The sequence below is a fragment of the Apteryx rowi genome, unplaced genomic scaffold (assembly GCF_003343035.1).
Source record: "Apteryx rowi isolate R43461 unplaced genomic scaffold, aptRow1 scaffold_842, whole genome shotgun sequence".
NCBI classification, from domain to species: domain Eukaryota; kingdom Metazoa; phylum Chordata; class Aves; order Apterygiformes; family Apterygidae; genus Apteryx; species Apteryx rowi.
Genome location: NW_020451141.1, coordinates 67,685 through 91,240, shown reverse-complemented (window position 1 = coordinate 91,240; position 23,556 = coordinate 67,685). Strand labels below are relative to the sequence as shown.

Sequence of the window (23,556 nt, the reverse complement as noted above, 5' to 3'; positions counted from 1 at the left end):
TTGCTTTTCTACATAATTTCAAGCAAATCACTTAAGTGACTTGCTTTAAATTCTTCCCTGTTGCCAAAGTGAGAAGAGTACTTACAACAAAGAGATGTGGCTAGTGATCCACAATAAAAAACACTCCATCAATTAAAATTAGTCAAACTACCTAAGCATGCACAAACATCCTAGATGTGTCTCAAAAAATCTGTGATCTGAGGTCCAAATTCTACAACTGAATCTGCCAGTATAGACTCCTGCAGTTCTGGGGAGTGACTTTTAAATCTCTCTTTGGATCCTCCTTGTCACTAGACTTTCTGGTCTTGACATAATGAATCTCAACACAGAAATGGGACAGAAGGGCAAGCAAGCTAAGCATTATGAGTATCCAAAGATGTGGTTACTGGTTAGATCTCTTGGCAATTCAGAACTTATGTTCTCAGGTTTGCCTTGGGGGATGAGGAGAAGCACAGAACAAACTATTTTGGGGCAGTCAAGGTCTCCAGGTCTGAATCATAATTAATATCAAGGTAATGGCAAATGTAATTAAAAAAAAAAGACTCAAATGTTATTTCTGGTTTTCTTTAAACTTTGGAACTTGCCTAGGGGGCAGCTAACTTTACAGGTGTGCTTTGACTTTTTATGGTGAAATACAGACATTTCACTTGAAACAGTTTGTTTAATGATGCCCTGAGCCGCTTACTACTGTTTAACAATCTAAGCTTTGCTTCTAATCCATCAACAGATAGGTCAAACTTGTACCCATAATTTAAAGTTATGTTAATAAAATCTATGACATGTCTTGCACCATTTTATTGATAATATGTAATRTATTATAAGCATCATGAGCTTGCAGAGTTGCTGTCAGTCAAGGATTTTGCACATAAGGTATTACATCTCAAAAGCATGCCATTGCAGTGAAAAAAGGACTTTAAATAAATAGGCTGGCACAGTTCTGCCTTCAAAGGGAGAGTCTATAAATTCACAAACAAGATTTACTGTGTAATTCAAGCCTGAATCAACACAGGAGTTAACGCTGTGTAACTGAGAAGGGACACACCACATGTTAAAGTGTTTATAATGTGGGCAATATTGTAATGCAGAGGTTGTTTTGCAGGAACATTTTTTCCTTTTCTAATTACACTGATTGCCACCTCCCATTTACAATCACTTACCCGCACTGTGTTTAACTGCAGTAATTGCTACATGATAAATTTATATAAGGAAAATATTGAGTGTCTATTTAGTGCCTTATAATGTAATTTGACAACTGGAAGAAAAGATTGAAAAAGCAGCATCATGCAACCTCATCAGTTCTCCATAGACCATGGCAAAATGGTATCTCTGAGGTACAGTAGTTGCATCTGGAATAGAATGAACATCTGTAAATGCATTAGCTAACATCCAGTTTATGGCCACATCTACTTCTGTGAGTTTACTAAAACCTGTAGATGATATCTTTCTCTCCCCTGATGTTTGGCAATGGTTTAAAACTAGATCCCTGGGAAAAGGCAGACAGTACACTATTTAGGGAGCAATAAAACCCTGAAGTGATGGTCTTTATGAGTTCATCTGAAGATGTAATTTGCTCAAGGATTTGCTTCTTCTCCACCCAAAAATTTAACAGCACAATCTACAAGAAACTAGCTTGCTCTTTTTCTATTAAAAAAAGAATTAGTTAAAATTGCAAGTAATATAGGATACCTTTATCCAGCTAATTCTAAATATTGGTCTAGCTTTAAAGGAGTTAGGACCCAATATAATTTAGTGCCAATGGGAAAAACACTCATAGAATAAGCCTCCTCCAAAGATTTAAGCCACGTCTGTGCTACAGAACCAGTATGTGTTGTTATATGATCAGCAGAAGTCCTAGCTCAGGTTACCCACCCTCAGATCTGTCCCTGACTTTCAGAGGTCAAGATCATGTTACCTGTCATCTTCTCCTGTAGGAGCAAAGGAAATGTGTTCTTGCCAGCTACTTTCATCTCTGCCTATAGAGCTGTTGCTTGACAAGTAAGGGTGTATTAAGGATGTAATCTGCTAACCAAAGATACAGCAAAATCAAATGTTACATTCTGCAAGCTGAATTGGAGTTGCAACTAATCAAATCCTCTTTCTTTAAAACCAGAACAGAATCACACAGCCTAGTGTTATGTGCGTGGAAGAAAAAAGACACATAGTACGTCCTTCAGAAATATTATCTGCGGTTTTAGATGGCACGTGTGTTTAACTGGAAGATTTCTGACCTGGGTAGCTTTGGAGAGCAATACTACACTTGCTATTCATTCTAAGAGGCAACGGTATAAATTATCATCTGCTAGTAAATGAAAAGGAGGGATTATGGACAAGTGGTTAGAGTGGCACATTAAGAACTGCAACTCCTCAGCTCTGCTCCCAGCTCAGCTCCACTTCTTAAGAGTTTGAGCAAATAACTTTAACACCTCCACACCTCAGAGTATAAACCTATGAAGCAGTCACTCCCATATAAGCGCTGTGTTTAAATAAGTATTTTTAAAGAGCTTTGAGATTCAAAGGAAGGCCTTACTCTAGAATGSTAAGTATCTTCTCCCCTGCTTCACAGACTGTGAAGTGTCTGGCAAAAAAGAGCAAGTGCTGAAGAGCCAGTAAAGCCAATATCTATAGCTTTGCCATGCTGGGAACTCTTGCAATACAGTTTAGTCTTCTGATTAACTTCACATAACACATGGAAGCTGTCACACATCCTATCAGCTGTTCCTGTGTTCTTGCTCTCCCAAAACAAGCAGCGATCRCAGTGAGAGCCTGGCAGGCTGAGGATGACCCAGCTAGGCCCATGGCAAGAACCAAAGCAGTCATGAATTCTCTCCAAACTTTCATGCTTGTCTCTCTTTGTAAAATTGGGGTAGAAGCAAAGAGCAGGTGGTTAGAAACAATTGGTCAGAAATGGAGCTCCTTGGGACTTCCAGTTCATTATTGTGAGCATTTGTTTTCTATCTAAAATGACTCTTTCTAGTCAATTCATCTTGCATGAGCGCTACCCTGGATGGTTTTCGAAAAAGCGGTTGTTATCCATGCTGTACGTGCTGAAGCAGACTCTGCCCCACAGCAAGCAGGGCAGAGCCCTCCCAGCTGCTCCAACATCCCCCTCATGCAGCAGCATGCAAACAGATGACAGATGGGCTGACGTGGTGGTTTCGTTTGCCTTGCAACTCCTTACACCACAGCCGCAGTGCTGGGCCCAGTCCTTCGCCCCTGCTCCCCTTCTCATGATATCAGAGCATGCGCAGCGGCCCCTGAGCTCGCCTGGCCGTGCCTGGTTGCACTGGAAGGGATGGAGCAGGTGGCAGGGTGCCAGGACAGCAGAGGTCTCTTCACTTTAGACAGAAGGATCTTGATTCACACAATCAGAGACAAAAGCATAATCAAGCCTGCTGTGATTAATTGCAGTGGAAATGGTAAGGAGCTATCAGTGCAGCRGCCAAGAGAGCTTAAAACCAAATATAACTTGCAGGGAGGGGAAAAGAGGATGAATCTTTGAAAACACTTTTTATAAAATGCAGAAGGAAGCTAGCACAAGTTTTACTCTCCTCTCCGCACTCCCCCAGCCTGTGCAGTGAAACTGAAGTTCCTGCATTCCCTCTCCAAATAAAAGTGCCGCTCGCCTCCCCGGGATGAACAGCTGGGACTGTCCTGCTAGCACATCCCTGCTTTTCTTTGCTGCTTTAAATTTAGCAGCACTGCGGTCAGGCAGCAAAGGAGGAAATGCTCACCATTGCTTAGGAGAGCTTTTTGATCTGACCGCTAAAACAACACCTGCCCCAAGAACTGAAGACATGACTTCAGCAATCGGGGGTCACTGCTTTCAGCGCGAGCGGCACACCGTCCAAGCCCGCCAAGCACTGCGGCAGCCACCACACAGCAGCAGAACTTCCTTGGGCGGGATTGACTCTGTGTGTGAAGCAGTCGGGGAGACAGTAGATGAAGGGACTATACAGAAATAAATAGTAGAGTCAGTCTGAGCTGAGGAAGATGATTCAATGACATATTTTGGTCACATTTTTATGAAGGCAGCAAGACTTTCCAGAGGAGGTATTTTTAGCAGGCTGAGATTCACAATACTGATCAGTGGGCACAGAAACTACCAGTGCAGGAAATCTGTAGAGTAAAACTACCCTGAGGGTGTAACCAGACAGCATAAGTGCAAGATAAAGAAGAGGTTCTTGCAAATTCAGAGCTCCAAAAACTTTCAGGGTGAATGACCTGAAATTTCACCAAGAGTCTCAGCAACATGAAATGCCCATTTAGCCCTTCATGGCCCATCCTGATAAATGCCTCGTTTCTGGTTTAAGAGTAAATTGAAATTGATTAAGCCAGCACCAATATTGCTCTACAAAGAACCCAGAAACTAAGTTCCTTTTGGATAAATCCCAAGAAAGAGCAACAAACATGCACACATATACACACACACTATTTAAAGTGGGTTCATCTGGGATGCATAAAACCTGAAATACTTTCATTAGGGCTGCAAAAGGAAATACTATTAATCAGCTCTAGGCTTCTTATTACTCAGTGGAAGAAAACTTCAAAAAAAGATTATTTTCTGAACACACATAAACCCCAAAATTCTCCTTGGAAGAATTAGCCAGATAAATTGCCATAAATATGAGGAACTGGGAAAAAAGGAAACTGAAGAGGTTGGGGGCTGGACTGTTATTATTTTTTAATTTGCATTCAACAGGAGAGAGATTTATGTATGAGATGCAAATTGCTAAGCGTTATTTACACATCTGAAGAAAAACAAATCTTGAATGTAAATGCTTAGAGGGCATATTTTTAAATATGAAAGTGGTAAAATTATTATAATGTTTATAACTCCCACACTGTTAAAAAGACATTAAACTGGGGAAAAATGAGCCCTTTATTTAAATTATAGAGTCCTTACCAAATATTTGGGCAGAAAACAAGTATAAACATCTGTGAGTTTCCATTCTTGAGAGTCTTTTAGAGCAATTTGTTCACCTTACAGTTGGGCCAATCTAGGAAAAAATCTCTCAATGAGTTAGCAACAGCAGAGCGCAACCATCAGTTAGAACATTTCTTTTTTCTTCATGAAATATTACATATGTCTTTAGAACATAAAGAAACAGAAATAGCTTTATAAAACCAAATCCATTCCATAAGCAGCCTAGCTCTGGTGGTGGGATATATGACTTGCAGCTGACCGCTCCTGTAAATGACGTAAAGAGCACTGAAGCCTGCAGTGAAAGGGCAAACACRGACAAAAGACCAGAAAGAAAGCAATAGGAGTGGGAAAAAGATAAGATGAGAGCAAGTGGTGGCACACAGAAGATTCAGGATTGCTTAGTTGATCCACATCCACTGACTTATGCTTTTTCCAGTTGTCTTTGAAAAATTTAAAGGATCTCCATCTCAGGAGAGTGTCACTGCTCAGGCAGGATAGACTCACTGCTCAGGCTCTCTAGTATTCTCTTCTGGAGGGCAAAAGCTACTATTCCTGTTTTTACAAAGAGAAAATTGAGGTAATAAGATCTGGGATATCAAACACATTTACATGCTTGACTCCTGTCAGCTTCAGAAATCTTTGATAATCTGCATCTCAGACTCATTAAAAATTAGTGGGATTTAGATGTCTTCATGTCCATGCCACTTTTGAAAAAAAGACTTGCAGTACTGCCAGCCTGAGGGGCTCAAAAGTCATGAAACTAGACCCTAAATTATAAGATGAAAAATAGTCACTGAGTTATCATTTTAGCTTGCTTTTTGACATTGTGAGAACTGGGATGCGTGCGTATGTGTGTGCATGTGTACTGTTTTCTTTCAGAAGTCCTGTCCGGGAGGATCTTAGAGCCATTTTTCTTTCCTCACAGTATATCTTCCCAGTGGGAATGCTACAGTGAGTACACAAAAACAACAATTCTTCTTTTAATACAGTGAAATAATCACCCACAGTAATTATTCCTAGGTAGCTCAGCCCATGGACCATGGCAGTGTATTCATACAGTTCGGATTCAGTGGGAGTCCAGGCTGTGTCCAGGAAGGGAAGAGAAGAGAGGAGAGAGCAAACACACATTTCACAATGAGAATCAAAACTTTCATGTTGTAGAACACCAAAAATTTGGCAGGGGACTTGGAGAGGGAGTAAGGGACATTTTCTACCTGTTCAGTCAGGCCAGAGAATTTCCAGTTTCATTAAAAATGGTCAAAATGAAAGAAAATCCCACCATTAGTCAAGACTGAATGAATTAATTTTTTAAGTGTCAATTCATAAACATACTGAAAACAAGGGAGGAAGCATCCACTTTTGCAGCAAAAGGCCAAGAATGAGGTTTTGTCATTGTGGTTTTTATGGCTATCTACATGGCTAACTCACATCAAGTTTTAGTCGATCTTTTAATATTTATGTCCAGATGCCACAGTAAGTGTCCAGATGTTTCTTCACAGACATCAAAAATGTTTGCATAGCAATTACCAGAAGAAAGTCTGACTTTCAAAGAGCTGCAAATGAGAAGAGGGAAAGTGTTTTTTGTTCCTGAAAGATTTCCTTTTTCCTTTTTTCCTTTTTTTTTTCATTATAGGCCTTTTGTTAGCCTCCTAACCAAGAGTGGAATCTAGTCTACTTACCTTCAGCAGTGCCCCATTTAGGTGCTGCCTCAGTAAGATTTTAGGATTCTGATCCAAGATGATTCCTGCAATTTCTAACAAATGGAAGGAAGTAGATATCTTTTCAGATCTCCAGAAGATGATCTATCTGTATAATAACATTGTGATCACCCCTCCTGTCTCTATTGACCATATAGGACTCTAGGTGTTTCTGAAGTTTAAGCCACAAATATACCTCTACCACTGAGAACAGACTGGACAAGTAGGAACTGTTATGTTCATTCATCATTCCCAAAGTGGTAGTACTTTGCCTTCCTACGTGGTGTCACAGCACGATTGCTCAGGAAACTTTTGAGACTCCTCCAAAGGAATTAGGTGGAGTTTGGCTGCCTATCCAGCTTCGCTTGAATTTCACCAGAGCTCTGGGCAGAGAAAAGCTCCTGCTTCACCAGAACTGCTGCTTCTGACAAAGTATATACAACTAAAATTAAGTAATCAGAACACATTCAGGCTAAGTAGGGAATTATCTAAGAAGTGCAAGTGTCCACAGGGCAAAAAACTCCTGGGAAGTCAGTGAGCTGGACTGCGGATGGGGTTTTTAGGTGAGATGGAGCCAATCTGAGTGGGAGCTAGGTGGGCTTAAACCCTTCATAAGTTATTTGTGCACCGGCAGTTATAAGACTACTTTGTGCTTTCATGTTTTTCTGTATTCTGTTAAAAAAAAAAATCTCCCAAAAGCAAATATAAACCAGACATCAAATATGGAAAAAAAGGAACAAAACGAAACCTCTTTTAATTTTGATAATTATATCATCTGCTCAGAACAACACAAAAGAGCCATGCTATGCAACAGAGAGAATATGATAGAGAGGTCATTTCTTTAGCACCAGTGCTCAAAGTGATAGTCTGGCTGTGAAGTCCAGTCATTTTTGGAAGAGGAAACAGGCTATCCCATTCTCTCTGGGTACTCTCTGGGTATTTGCTGTAATAAATATGTTTGCCCCATGAAAAATCAAAGAAAGTTTTGTCAGTGAATTCAATGAGACCAAGATTTCTCTTTGGTCAGAAACAAGGTGGCAAGGCCAGCAGTAACAGCCAGCCATAGCTTTCTTGAGAACTGGATTTGCCCGTAGAGCTCTGCCGAAAAAGAGGTGGGCGGCAAAGATGAATGAATGAGTTATATTTGGATTTTGTCAGCTACAAGTGAAATTACACCATAATGCACTTAGGAAAGGATTTTTTACTGAGAAACAAATATTAAAGTGTGAGAGCATTTGTCAATACTTTCTATTAATTGACTAAGAATTGGAAGTGTATATATACATGCCAGATAGCAGCGTCAGGTAGAGATAGCCAGCTGCTTTAAACTGGCTTGGATACCAAAAGAAATCTATCTGCAGTAGTGCTATTTCAAACTACCATTCGGTTAAAACTACCTTAGGCATCCCCCTCTGTTAGCCTGTAACCTGTAGTATATTCCAATTCTATGATGTGAAGAGAAATTGCAGAGAGGCAACAGCTGGGAGAACATAAAATAATTTTAAAATTATTTATCAGAAAAATATACCAGAACTTGCTAGGGAAATTATTTCCTACACACATCTTTCCTAGTCTCAGTTCATCTCTTTAGCACAACAAATGTGTAAAAAGAAAAAAAAAACAAGAAAAGAAAAGAAAAACAAAGAAAAGAACTCATCTGATCAGAACCATGAAATTCATGCAGCTATTATTCAGCACTCTCTATTACTCTCAAATATCTTCTTGAGCCTGTAAAACCAGACGCAAAGACCCTCCAAATGCAATCTGCAGCCAGTAACCACCTGTGGGTCAGTTCTTCAGTTGCTGCAAATCACTGTGGTTTCCTTGTTTCCAGTAGAGCAATGCTCATAAACATTGTCTCAGGAAAAACTACACTGATTTGCACCAGTAATTGTACCCACTGGAATTAAAGGCAGCTCTTCAGCCCAGACCACACATTCTCCTGAAAGTGGTGATTCTCAAGCAAGCCAGGTGTCTTACCTGTATGACCTGCTCCCAGATATATGGACTGAATATTGTGAAAACAGCCATTCCCCTTGAAGCTGTACTTATTGACATTGTACTATAGTCACTGACAGCATTGATCATGAAACTCCATTTTATGATTCACAGCAGCAGACCCACATAATTATGCTGTTCACCTTTTGTTGCTTTGCATTTGCTGATGATTAGCCCAGAGTCAAGAAGATTTTTTTTCCCATAGGAGCCAATTGTAGTTAGGTGCATTTTTGTTTCTGTTTATTACAATTATTTTTTATTTTCCCTTGAAACATCAGGCCTTGATCACTGTCAGGGACCGATTAATGAGCTAGATGGGCTTTTGATGTCCTCTGGGAAAGCAATTCTTATGATTCTGTTTCAATGGTAACATCTGCTCATATCCCACTTTAAAGGCCTACTTCATGATATGGCAATGGCCAAAAGATGTGGTCCTGGAAATTTTTGCATGTCATAAATGAACCAAGACCAGAATTCACCTACTCATATATGGCTAATCTGACTACTTTGATGTTGTCCTGTTGTGGCAAACAGTGCTTGACAATGGCTCAAAATGAAGGGCACATGCATATGCAGGAAGTCTACAAAATTGTGGGAATGATTCATTTGGGAATGTTCTATTGCTCTGTTTTATGGTGCTTCTGTTAATAAACAGTTTTTAGCAATAAAATGTAAGTTGTGCTAGAACACTGGTAACTTCAGGATTAAAGTGTTTGGTGTTCCTTTAAATTAAGGACACCAAGAAGGTATGGGCTCATCTGTAGGCATGAATCATGATTACCCCAACTCTTCTTCCCCTTTGACTTTGCTGCTTCTAATAGGTGGGGTGATGATAAAAGAGATGTAGGTGTATAGTAGAGTGTATTATGATAAAGCTGCCTGTGGAGTCACATGAAAGAGGGGAGTCGCATCTCCAGGCTGCAGTGGAGAATCAAGACTTCTTTGATCACCAAGCCCAATAGGAGGAATACAGCCCAGCTGTACCACAGCACCAGGGTCTCTCTCTTGTGTCATGACCCTCAGGAATTTAACTGCATCCAGCACATGGGGTCACGCAGGAGAGAGACCACAACACAGTCCTGTGTAAATGCCTGAAGAACAGATCGGGCCATGGTAGATCAAGAGGAAAGGGATGGCACAGCCTGCTGTTCAAGTCCTGTGCTGTGTGTCCCTTTTGTTTTCTTACAGTTCCCATAATGCATTTAAAAACTTTCAAACAAGAAAAAAAGGGTAAAAAATAGCCCTAATTGCAAATAGTGGCATTCAGTCAGCCTTTTTCTACCAGGTAGTAACTTAACTGGCTATTTTTAAAAACTACTGCCTTGCCCTGTTAGACTCAATACCTGTCACATGATTTATGTGCTTGTGTCTTATTAACTGCTGTGTTACAGGAGCTGCCCTATTCACTACCACCCCCGTTCTCTAGCTCTTTTTGTAAAAACCTAGTTGAAATCATGCTGCTCTGACTGGAGGGTACTGCACCTTCCGACAAAACATCATAAACAGCAAAGAATTACTGTTTCTCCATAATCCATCCCATAAATCAACACTCGTATTTTGCTCTGAGAGAGTATGAGATTCCACAAGAGCTCCCTGCATTCATATTCAAAAGGCAGGCTGTGTAAAGTGTCTTCAGAAAGAAAAAAGGGAAAAAAAATCGGGAATGGCTAAATCATTCCAGTGTCTGATTGATCTTATCTGGACCTCCTTTGCGGCAACAATAATTTGAGCCTGTCGAAAATTGCCACCTTATCTGATTGGTGGTCTTACGAACTGCTATTTTATCAGGGCCCAGCTGCAGGAGGAAAACAGAATGTGGCATGACTTTGGTACCTCAGCACCTGCCCTCAATATCTAATCAGTCAGATGTCTCACTGAGGCTGTCTCAGGATGCCATACATGCCCCCTCTGGCATCAAGTCATTCAAAAGATGTTTGCTTCACATTCATGTTAGCACCCCAGTGCACACAGAGCACACCCAGGCATATAACTGAGCCACCTGCTAGTGTGCTGTGCTGAAGGTCTAAGGTTCTTTTCTGCAAAGCTTTGTCAGCCTTTCCTCTGAAAAAGTTGGTTTGCAGAGCTGTAACCCAGCCAATAGTATGTCAGCATCACACTGGCTTGGCAGACACAGCCCCCAAACTCATTTCATTTGTTTCACTGGTTTTATGCAGGTGATACAGTAAATGTCTGTGTGTGGAATTAATGGCACCTATAAAGCACCAAACCATAGGTACTGCTTCATAGCCAGTACTGGGAAGAGTGTGGGTTTTGTCACTGTAGACTGGAAGTCGACCAGGTTTTAATCCCAATTCTAATGCCCATTAGCTGCATAACCGGGGGAAATCATTCAGCCTCTCTGTATCCAGTATACAGCCTGAGGATTACACTTGCAAGATCCACACCACAGCAAGGTATGAGGCGTTGGTCCGTTAGCCCTGGGGCCTTCCCTCAGTGCTAAAGAGGACAAAATTCTTTTTCCCATCTGTCGGAGGAGCAGGGTGCCTGCGTGGCACCCTGTGATCCTCCATCTGAGGGGACGGTAAGCAGATCCATGCAGTGACCTTCCCCAGCCCTGCTCTTCCTTTTCTCCTTCCCACTGGGGCTGGAAGAGCCTCCACCAGCAGATGTCCTGGGCATGCTCTTGCAGGAAGGTCCACTTCAGGGGCAGTTTTCCAGGACGCTGCCATCCCCTTCTCTCCTGCCTGTTTGAACCTCTGCAGTGGTCAAGATTCCCCAGGAAAATCGCTCTTGAAAGATCATAATCGTTGCTGTAGTTCTGTGCAGCTCTGACCACCAGGTATGGTACAATCAGTATACTTACGGCAAAGCCTTGGCTTGAACCACGTGAAATGTTGGTAGGCAAGAAAGAAAGAAGGCTGCAAGAAATGCAACCTGAAGTACAGAGAAATTAATGATTCAGGGAAGATCAGAGCGTTGAACCTTGGCCTTTCTGAAATAGAAGATTTAGATTTTCTGTTTCAATATTATGACTTTTCATTCTTTTATATACATATACATATAGAATCTTTAGGGAGTCAAAATTAGAATCAAAGGTTTTGATTCTGTCAAACCAAAACCTTCAGTATGACCCCATTTTTTTCTTGGAAATTTCTATGGTTTTGTTTGTCTGTTTCTGTTTCTGTTCTATTTAACAACAGAAAAATCTTCTGCAACTGCAGAATTTCTCATGAAACAGCAATTTATTTCCTAACCAGCTCTGTCCATCAGCTCTGTTGCATGCACTGACTGCTGACTTGGGACTGGGACATGCTCTTCCCACACTGCAACCAGGAACAAACCCTGGTGGTTCAGCACACAGGAAGTATCAGAAAATGAAGCAAGTTCAGTGCAGAAAGAATTGTTGCAGAAGTTCTCACTCTGGGAGTGAATTTACTTGTGCAGTGACTTGGTACTGTTACAGTGGAGCCTGTGGGATGCCAATTATCAGGCAAACTGATGAACCAGTTCATTCTTTGCTCAATTCTTGGTTTGCTCTTGCTGTTCCAAAATGCCAAAACATTGAATTTGATGATGTTTGTGACAACTGTATAGCATTAAAAGCTGGGCAACCTACATATGTCTGGAGCTCTAGCCCTTGAGGGAGTTACAAAGTTTATCACTAGTGCTGATATTCTTTGCCCTCCAATAAGTTGATAATAATAATAACAATTATTATTATTATTATTATTATTATTATTATCAACTTATTGGAGGGCTATATAATGAAAATGAAGAAGGAGAATTTCCTATGTTTTTTTCTTCAAAGCTTGGACTTTGTTTCCTCTTACTAAATTATGGCTGAGCAGAGTCATAGGGCTTGCTATTGCATAAAGCCAGTTCTAAATGCCTTTAAGGGGGGGCAGACGCAAGAGAATCATTACTATATTTATTTACTTTCACAAATAAAGAGCACATAATCAGTCTGGAGACTGGTTGTTTAAAAAAAGAACCCAGCGTGACAATACATGTGGCTTGGAATAGCAAACCTAGCGAGGAGCCCTGCTCGTCGCCCACCAAATGTGTGCACAGCACACCCCTGGACCACATTCCTGCACTTGTGAGGACATTGCCGCAAATTYCGGTCTAAATAAAGCTGCAGAAGAACAGATAAACAATTGCACCTCAACACACACAGATGCACACACACAAAAATGTTCCCTTATCAGGGCCAAGATAATAAACATGAGAGTGCAGCCAAGTGCATCTCAGTTGACTGACAATACGTAACAGATTGCCTAGCGTATTCTTTGGGAGAAGCAGAACATACAATTAAATAAAACTTGTTATTAAAAGCAAAGCCCCCTGAAAATAGATGTCAAACCCTGACTAGACAAATGTGGTATTTCAGGTGGAAAATTGAATGGACTGAATAGGAGTAATAGGAGCAGTTGGTCCTGGAAGAGCTTATAAAGCGTAAATATTGCTCACTGAATATGCTAACACAATGATAAATGTATCTAAATATTAGCATCAAAAGACTGCTGGAATATATTTGCAATGTTGTGTAAAGCATGAAAGGAGGTAGCTGTTCTACCCATGGCTTTATATTAATCTCTGGGTACCAGCTGATCGCAGGGRCCACAAACACTATAATTAGATTTTGGAAATGTATATAGGGAGGAGGAAATGGAATAATTAAGGTAAGCTATCGGATGCTTGTCCTCATCCTTTTTAAACAAGCCAGAAATATACCCTGCACTCGTTCAGCATGCAACCTTCAAGGGGAAAGGTGTCAGACACTGTAATTGGTAGAACTTTAATGCTGCTGCGCTGGTGTCCCTTTTTTAAGGAAACCTATTTTCCACACCAAAATTGATCCGGTAAGGTTGTTATCTCATAATGCACACCTAGAGAGGCACTGTAAGGCCTGAGGGGAGAGAATAGCGGGGCACTTAACAGCCTTGGCTGTGCAGCCTGCGATGCTGCACCCTGTCTTGAGAAACTTATTGCCAAGGCAGAAGTTATGTGGTAAATATATATATAAATATATATGTGTGTGTGTGGAGAGTTTGGGTTTTGTTTTAAAACACAGAGTAAGGCGAGAAAAAGCGCTAATAATATGGAATCCAGCTGGGTCTGGCAGCTAAACTGGAGGAGCATTTGCTTCTCTTTCTGGGAATGCTTGGGGGTATTTGTAGGTGGGAGGGCAGAGACGGTGCATGGGAATCTCTGAAGGGCATAGTGGCTTTTATTTAATTATCYTTTTCTCCCTATCCACAAAGAAGAGCCAAGGAACCTAAACAAACACAAAAAAAGAATATTTTTGGTGTGGAAAATTATTTGACATTATTCTTAAATATTTAAAGGACACTGTCTGCTAGTTTGGAAATCCAGTGAATAATTTAGTACTGTTTCACAGAATCTCTTTGGGTCAATTATTCAGGAAGTGAATTAATACATTCTGACTAAAACAAAGCACACTGGGTTTTGGCGGGCATATCTTGTTACATCACATATTCCATGTCGCATTACATTGCAGACAATGCCAGCATAATCAAATGGTGTGAGTTGACTTAAACAATGCAATCAGAATAACTGCAAAATATTTTTCAAAAGCTTCCTGTTCCTGACTTTTTCTCTACTTGGTCTGTCTATATTTATCTCTCTAAAAAGGAAAATAACAGCAAGAAACCTGATCAACTTCTAAAAAGTATCTAGTTAGAAACTGCCAGCAACTCTTAACCTCATTGCAACCCTACCTATCTTATCTACACCAAACATTTTAATTTTAGAATAGCATCTTTAAAGCCCTGGGGCAGGAGGGACAGCGCCTGTTGATGCTTGACAGCAATTCTCTGGCACTGACATGGTCCAAAAGAGATATTCTTATCAAACCCTTCCAAGGGAAGTAGCTGTAATATAGGATCTCAAGGGCAATGGAGATACAATACAGGTTAAAAAAAGAAGGGGTCTTGGGATTTCAAGAGGTATGTAGAAGGCTCCAGAGACAGCAGCTCTCTCACGTCAGAAAGTGTCTTATAGATCAAAGTGGAATTGAGATTCCTTTTTTTGTTTCAAATCGCCAGCAAACACTCCTCTCTCTCATGTCCTTCTACTTTCCATTCTTCCCCAACATACTGTTAAGAAACAAGTGGACCTTTCTTTCCAGAATCCTGTACTGAGAGCGGGGGAGGTCATCATTCTAACAAAACTAATTAAAACTAGGAAGTTCTATTTTGTGAGAAATTCTGAGATTTTTCAATTTTACTTCAACAGGAATGGCAATGAAAATTCAATAATCTCATAACTTTACTGTGAAACAAAATATTCTAAAACCAGTTCCAGGTTTATTTATTTTTCATAATTATAGTATAAATATTACAATACAGCTTAAAAACCTCCATGCTGTGGAGGATAAACACTCAATTTTACTGGAGGGATTTGAGCATAACGTAAATTTTACTTCATTAAAGTGAGAAAAAAGCAAAAAAGTTTTTATTTCCTGGAGTCAGGATTTTCTGACAAGAATCTTTTACCACCTTAACATTACAAGAACAAACATATAGAAGTGTATCTGGCAGTCTGAGCAAAATCAGAATAAAAATCACTTAGGAAAAAAAAGGTGTCTGCTCCTCTATTCTTACAGTAAAGACCCTAGGGTCTTTCTCTCAGTATACAAAAGAGCAGCTCCTCTGAAATGAAGAGTTGCACCTTTGTACGCTTGCTAGATGACAGAAGAGAATCTCACTCTCCATCTGGGTTAAGCAAACTTCTGCATGCTACACTGGCCTTGTCCAGTGACTGCTTTAGCACAGCAAAAAGCATCTAGGAAAAAGGTGAGTTTTCCTCTGAACATTTCCAACGGGTGACTCAACAGAAATTTTCCTCACTGTATGTATGACTGGGAGTAGGAACAAGGTCAGGATAAAGCCCTGGAGAGGCTTAAAGATTAATTGTGAGAAATCCCTAGAGGTTTGGTTCAGATCAGCACTGAAGCGTCACCACGCTCATCTGCATTTTTTCTAGTTTATCTGAACCAATTCCCCCCCAGAACCATACCAGAGCCCCTCTTCAGATGGCCAGCACAAGCTCCTCAGTCCCTCCAACAGTCTCCCTGCCTGCAGCCACTAAGATCACCAGTATATAATCCTGCTCCTACTCTTCAGAACCAGAAAAGAGAAGGTTCAAAGGCAACTGAAGAAAAAAGAGAACAAACAAACAAGCKGGGATGTGAAAATGGACAGGTTCTTACTCTAGTCAAATTTTCTTACCCATTTTTGTGTTTTATGTTAGGGATCACAGTACAGCCCATGGTAATGCTTCATATTTATTTGTCATTTTACATATCCAGTGCAATTTTCTCCATTCTATTGACTGAAAAATGGAGGCAAGGGGGAAGTGACTGATCTAAGGTCTTAGTGGTTAGCAGCATGAACCTACCCAGAGCTAGCAGATGTATGTGCTAGCCAGAGTTGACACCTAGCCCTCAGGTTGCACAGGCAGATCACAGTGCTTCTGCAAAACAAGCTTCCAGGTCCTGCAACCACCCAAAGAGCTCCTGTGGTAACAAGCATTGCTGAAAAGATATAGCCCAAATTCTCCTTTAAATTGTTCAATAACAAATATTTAAAAACTCATAACCACCTAAAAATGCAGCACATCAAGGCCCCGATCCTTGACTTTTATGCACACAACTTTACTCTGAGTCAGCCTCATTAAGCCTAGCTGAATAATTTGAATTCTCAAGTGTTTGGAGGATCGAGGATTGAAGAAGCATAGCAGAAAGCTCACAGATATTCCTTACGTTTTAAAACATTTGCTTCCAAAGTGATACCACTACAAATGTTTTAAAAACAATGGTGCAATAGGCTGAGATGAAAAAACATACACTACCAAAAATCTTTGGATTGTGTCACCCAGCTGCCTCACTTGCTATAGGGGTGTTAAGCTATAGGGAATTGCAGCAGAACAAATTAGTTTGAAATTATCTAAATTCTATCACATCAGCTGAAAGGAGATAGCAATTCATTTCACGGAGGGTTAAAAAAATAAATAATAAAAAAAGCTTATCTTTTGAGCCTTCTGTAGGCATAGCAAGGAAACAGTGGAAATGCCAGAGGAGCTGTGAGGGGTCCTGGTGGCTGTTGGGGCCCCCGGTGGGACGGTGTCCCATAATGCCACCAGCAGGTGTCATTGCGAGGTAGCGCTGAAGCTGCAGGAGTGTGTTTGTTCACCTTGCTCTGACTGAAAGACACAGGCTGGCAGAGGATCGAGGGGACAGGGGAGCGGGGGAGAGGGCAGAGGGGCTGTGCAGGGTCTGGAGTTTTGTCCAGTGGTATTTTCAACAGAGCAAGTGGTAAAACGCATCATTAACTGCATCAAAAGAAAGCCTAAAACAAATGATCTGGACTCTGCCCCAAAATGAAAGCTTGGAAATGAAAGGAAAGGGAAAGCATTACCAAGAAAAAAAAATAAAAAAAAGGTGTATGTGTAGAAATGTGTTCAGGATTTTTAAAAATCTCTCAGGTAATGATTTATCTGTCAGAAACACACACAGTCTCCTGCCATTTTACACAAGCAGCAGCATCTTGTTGCAAGGACAGAAGGACCGGAGGCAGAAAGATCAGAATCATGAATGAAACTGGTCAGGTGAGGTTCCCAGCTCAAGCTGCACAATGCCTGCCTTGGTAAACAGTATTAGTTTTAAAATGTGCTTTTTATGATTCAGGCGTTATTACTGTTAAAGTAATAAATGGATGCCTGAATGTCTGGGCTGGAAGGCTCAGAGATAAGCCCATCTCTTTCCATTTTGGTGCTGCAGAGAGATCCAGCAGAGACTATGTCCAACCTCTTGAACAGCACTAGGAAATGGCCTCCCCAATAATTTGTGCTTTGTGCTCTTATCTCCTGTTTCAGCTTCAGCACATTAGTTACAAAGATACACAGTCTTGACACAGGATCTATCACTTCCATAGAAAATAAGTAAGGATTTTTTTCGCCTTAATATGATTGATTTTTTATCATGAAATTGTTCTCTTAATATGTGAATGTTCCCTATATTGCTGATTCAGGAAAGCACTTGAGTGCTTTCTCAGCTAGGGGTGGATTTGAACAACATATCTAAGGGTTTTTCACAAGCTGGGATCTCATTTCTGCCCAAGACAACAGTGAGCCCAACACTTTTTGTGTAGATGAGGTTTAGCCCAATGTGCTCTGCTGAGATCAGGAGAATCACTTCCATTTTTCACTGGTGCACAAGCAGAATTGGGGCTCCAGGCTTATTAAAAACAAAACAAATGTCACTCTATTTGGAAGCCAAGTTACAGAGGAAAAACACATAGGAAGAAACATTCCAATAAAAAATGACTAGGAAAGATCAAAGAAGCAGCCACGGCTTAACTGACACCTGTAACTTTATGTCTTTCTCTAGTTATGAAGGAAGAGGGATTGCATGAATGGGGATATATTCCCACTGGGAGGAAATGTGGCACCTGACAGGTGCAAGAAGCCAATAAATTATGGGATCTGTAGAACAGAAGAACCATCTATTTGCTTACAAATTGTTTGGTCTGTAAAAGATCAGGAAGAGACACTCACAATAGAAATAAAAAACAATCACTTTTTTTTTCAAAAGGAGGGTAAAGGGGGGAATATCAGTAAGAAAAGTAGCAGACTTGGAACTGCATATCAAAATTTGCATTCCAGTGTTATAAAGACATGGTGGGACATTCTGGCTTCATTTTAATCACGTGAATGTGCTCAGGGCTGAATTTTGTTCTTATAAACAGAAATATCTGTAATACAATAGAGCACATATTCTGTACACTGTGGGCTGTCTAATCTACCAGAGTTTGGCTAAATGGACTGACCCTTTTACTTGCCCTTAAGTTTTGTCATCTCTTCCATGAAGGAGGAGAAAGAGCATGTGAACGTACAAAACACTGATACTGACAGCGACGTAAGGCTCTAACACTATGCATAAACACATGACGGTGCCCGCTCACGCCAGCACATTTAGGAGCCTTAGCTGGGCTGGAGGCTGCAGTCACTTTGCCTTTGCTCTAGGTGAGAATCTGGTTTCTACTTGTGCTTCTGATATTCAAGTGAGGGCTTGCGATGGTGTAAGTAGAAGTACTTCATTATCTCTACTGCCGCAGGCAAGTGGCGACTGAGGGCAAGTGTATTTCTTTTAAGTCATATGCATTAACTGTGTGCTGCTAGTAGGGAACTCAGAAACTACTCCACAGTCTCCAAAACATTTTCTTTCCTTCTTTTCTCCCATCCTCCCCTTACTAGGAATGGATTAAAACTGCAGGCTTTTGTTTTTTCAACTCTAAAAGGGGAAGGAAATGGCAGCTTGAGACCAAGAGCGAGATTTCCCCAAAACAGTACACTGCCCCTGATGTGAAAGGAACTATGTGATTCACATCCACAAAGACTGTGGCTCTCTAGTGTACTAAATATCCTATGATAGTGCTGCTGCACAACATACTCAGCTGAGGTATACAACAGCCTTATTTTCCAGCATTCACAGTACTGTGGGGAAATGTTTCTTTAAAAAATAATAGAAGCAGGCATTGTAATTCCATTGTCTTTCATTATGTGGCTCTCACAGTGAAAACAAAAGTAATATTTCCATCAGTGTCAACAGGATCAGAATATGGCCCTTGGAGAATATTTCAGATTGTTACATCCTTCCATGACTCAAACAAAATTTCATTCCTGGATAACAGCCCCTGGTTTATGATAGGAAATAAGTGCTCTGTCACACCCCAATAATTAGTACATCACAGGCAGAATGTAAAACCAGGCAGTAAAATGACAACGAAGTTTCTGACAGAACTTTGAGCCACATATAAACCATAAACAAGATGATACAGACAAGACATGGTTGTACTCCTTCCCTTCAGAGGGGCTGATAATAGAAAGGTCAATGCTTCAGAAGAAAACAAAATACTGAAGATAAGCTCATACTGGAAAGTGGTTACAATGCCACTGCTCTGCTTCATATTCACACAGCAAAAATTGCAACCCAAGAGTCTTTGGCCATATGTCTTTTTTAGTACATAACTTCTTAAAACACACTGGCAGCTGAACAGATCTCAGCAAGGTGACTATCACTGACCATATGTGATGAAGAAGGAAGAGTCTGCTGTGAAATGTGTTTTCTTTCCTTTTTTTTTTTCTTTTGGAACAGAGCTGAGAATTTCAGTTTTCTGCAAAGATAAATGCAGTTTCTTAACCATCGTTCTAAGAAAGAGGAAAAGGGGAAGGAGGAGAGGGAGGAAATATACTGTGAACCACACAGTGCAGATAAAAAGGCAGACCCTGAGCAGCAGGGGAGATCCAGGTTTCCACCCATTACAGCCAAAATACGTTTCTCATACTGCACAGCATAAGACCATAAATCATTGTCTAGAAAGGAAACTTAAAAAAATTAAATTCATATGAACAATTTAAGGCCTGCAGACAGGTTAAACCAAATTAACACTCACACATTCAGGTGAAGAAGAACATGTATAATTTTTTTAAGATTTTTTGAAAAACATTTTGCCGTGAAAACCAAYTACTCAGTAGCAGGATACAAACTCCACTGTAAACTGCTGATCTGAGTACAGGTCAGAAATGTTTAGAAGGCCAAGCAGTGGCCAGCTCCAGATTAAATGGATGTGTGGTCTCTATCACTTTCTAGTGAACAGGGGTCCACATCCAAAAACACCAGCAGGCAAGCTTAGAAAGTCAAGCCAAGAGCCAAAGGGGCTCTGATTGCCTCCTGCTCACTGCATTGCTATGACCACTCAACCATACAGCAGCTGGAGGAGTGCTTGTTTGCTAGTAGGACCTAGGAGAAAGTTTACAGAAAAAAAGCACAATGGGAGTGATACATAAGACTGTGCTTCTGCATAAACAGCTTGGAGTGGCACACTGCATTCCCCCAGCAGTAGCTCCAATTCAGGAGTTGTTACTAATATTAACTTTTTAGCCTAGTTTCCTAAGGAAATGAGGCTTAGGCAATCATTTTGTCTGGCTGGTTTCCCTAATAATTTTGAGCCTACTGGCTGATTTCAGCCAAGTGGAATAGAGGGACAGAGCTCTCAAAGACAATTACGTTCCTGCAAGTTTCATGAAAACAGATGTCTGGAGAAGGGAAAGGGAGAGAAAGCAAGATTTATTCCCTATTAAGGGAAAGGTTGCAGCATGAGATCACCATTTAGGTATCAAATCCACATGGAAAAGGTCTTCTACAGATCCTGACAGCACCAAAAGTGGAATGAGCGCTTACACTTCCATAGGCACCAAAGTCAATCAGTCATGGGATGTGAGCCTGCGAGAAACCTGGCTTCATTAGTTTCAGTGCTTGCAGAACTACTTGTGTCCCGTCTAAACACAGTCCCATGCTGATTTACACTGGAAATTCCCCATACAACGCTCTTCCTATTCTTCTCAAATACTGAACTGGGGCCTGAAATGCTCCTTACAAGAAACAAAATGCAAAAGATGTCTTTCAAATCACTGAGACTGAGAGTATTTTCCTCACTTATTGAAAGTTAGTTGTTAATTTTCCTATTCTTCAGCTTACCTTTGGCTGTCTCTTTTTATGTCAGTGAATCATTGCAACACATTATAACACTGATACTATCAGCAACACCTTTGTAAGACCACCTTTGAATTCATTATCTGCTTAGGGCAGGAATGATAATAACCCATATCTGCTATATCAAATGGATGGTGCATGCCTCTGTGTATTCCCTGCATATGCAACCCATTGCTATGTGCACATCAGCACATAAAACTCAAAAAGAAAGAAAAAAAAAAAAGAGCAGACCTGAAGGGCTGTATCTGGGTGATGGCAGTGGCATCCAGTGGATTCCACCGAATTCACTGATATTTCCTCTCTTGAAGAGTTAAAATCCAACACGTGAGGGCAGACTTACAACACCAGTTTAGYGTCCCCCTTTTCCAGAAAGTGTACATCCCGTTTAAGCAACAAAAAAGAGAAACAAAACCTCATCAACATCTTGACTAGCTCCTGTTGAAAAATACTTCTCTTTAAGAAATCCAGGACATTCCTCTTTGTATTAATTGCCAACTTATTAGTGGAGTGAATGTTGCCAGTCTTTTCTCAAGCTGCTTGGAGGTGAAGAGCCTCTTTCTTTCCCTTTACCAAAAACAACAACAAAACATCCCAAGAGAGAAGAACAGAGAAAAGGAAAGGGAGCTGCTGAGAGCCAGGCTACTTATTCATCCTCAAACATTGGTTTCCATGGGAATAAGTTTGGTTCTTTGTGGAGGCTGAACAATCCATGCATACTAGTCTAATGCCTCCAACACCACATTTGTGTGGTCAACTTCCCTTTGCCCTCCTATCGTCCCCTTCCTCCTCATCCCTGCCCAGCAACAGGACTGGATATCACAGAAATAAAGCAATCATTCAATAAATTGGCTGAATTAGGTTTGCATCAAAGCCCATTGAAGCACTTTCTACTGCCACCAGTGAAACTTGGATGAAGCCCTCACAGTGTAAAGCACAGCGGCTTTCAGTCAGCTTGTCAAAATGGCTACCCTGACTTTGTCTGTCTCATCTTTCCTATTTTTATGGTTTCTGTCTCACTTTTGTCTCTACCTTTGTTTTTTTTTGTTTTGTTTTGTTTTTCCCCCCCTCTGAAGCTCTTTATTGTTTCTTAGTTCTGACTGGTTGCATAGAACTTTCAATTCTGGTTGCATTCGTATTTACAAGTGAATCACTACGTGTACACTAGGAAAGGCACACATTCACTAACAGCTGCAAAAAAGGACTAAACAGAGACTGAAAGATAGATTTTTGGATGGAGCTGAGCTTAAATCAAGCAATATTTTTCCTAAACTAAACTGTTCAGAGGTTCACGTGCTTTACACTTTGCTTCAAACCAAGAAAGTGAGCCTTTGGACAAAAGCATCACAGTGTTCCTGTTAGAGAGGGAACTACTAGAGAGGGCAGACTGGGTGACCTCGGTCAGAGTTCAGCAGGGGTTACATGAAAACTCATGACCTGTCTATTCTGTTTGATCTGACTACAATAATTTTGCTAGTCTTCTTGTAATCCACTTTGACATAAATAATAACAAAAAAAGGAACTGTTTATAAATCCATTACTCAGAAGCTGCCATGCAACACATTTTCATACATTAATCCTCATCATTTTGGTAACTGTTATGAATTTTTTCTGTTAAAGAAATAAAGTAAAAGCATGTTTTCATAAATCACTAATAAAATATTTAGCACTTTCTATTGCTCCACTTTCAAAACTCCTCCTTCTTAAAAGCTTCTAGGGTCCAAAGTTTTTTGAAAAAATGAACAAAAGAAAAATGGATTAGAAATTCATGAAAGCCATTCACAGACAGATTGTTGGGACTACAGGAGTTTTCTTTTGTAAGGATATTTTTCCTTTCAGATTTGGAAATGTATTTTCTTTGCAAGACAGAGACACTGATGGATTTTCAATTTTTAAATCTAAGATTAGGTCTAATTGCCTAATTTGCTTTACCTATCCCTTAGAAAACTTAGCTGTAACTCTAGCTTTTTATACAGTAACTCAGGATGTGAGGCTTGAAAGAAGCTATTGAAGCACAGAAAAATTGATCAATCATTTGATTGTCAATTCACACCTCAGTGAATGACAGGTAGAGTCATTTTAGTCTTATCTTTCTTATAAGAATGTTAGTAATTCCAGCAGTGAATATCCATTGTAGTAATGGAGGTAATAATGGAAGCTGCAGCTTAGACCATGCACCAGTATTTATGGCAGCACATCTTTTCCCCTTATTCACAATAAGGTGAAATGAGAAGGTTATTAGAAACATATGAACAATAAAGCTACCATAACAGCTACCTTCCAGATTTCAATGGTGCAAGTGTGCTTCTTTCCTTCTCCTTAATTTTAACTCAGCTGATGCCTTTTGCCATCTTCCCACTACATTTCAGTTTAGGGCATAAGCAAAGCAACCAGTAAAGATA

At 40.4% G+C, this 23,556-nt stretch overlaps 1 long non-coding RNA gene across 13 annotated transcripts in view; it reads right to left on the bottom strand.

Annotated features, from left to right (window-relative positions):
• LOC112977546 overlaps window positions 1–23,556 on the bottom strand; it is a 90,786-nt gene that overhangs the window by 14,795 nt on the left and 52,435 nt on the right. For 6 of the 13 annotated variants that reach the window (XR_003257539.1, XR_003257544.1, XR_003257547.1 and 3 more), the window contains 6 exons: window positions 11,444–11,572; window positions 6,604–6,677; window positions 6,353–6,477; window positions 4,904–6,006; window positions 1,913–2,022; window positions 1,289–1,346 (listed from right to left, as the gene is read on the bottom strand). This is a non-coding gene — a long non-coding RNA (uncharacterized LOC112977546). The remainder of the gene's footprint in view (window positions 1–1,288; window positions 1,347–1,912; window positions 2,023–4,903; window positions 6,007–6,352; window positions 6,478–6,603; window positions 6,678–11,443; window positions 11,573–23,556) is intronic. The other 7 variants (XR_003257542.1, XR_003257540.1, XR_003257543.1 and 4 more) reach the window with 7 other exon arrangements.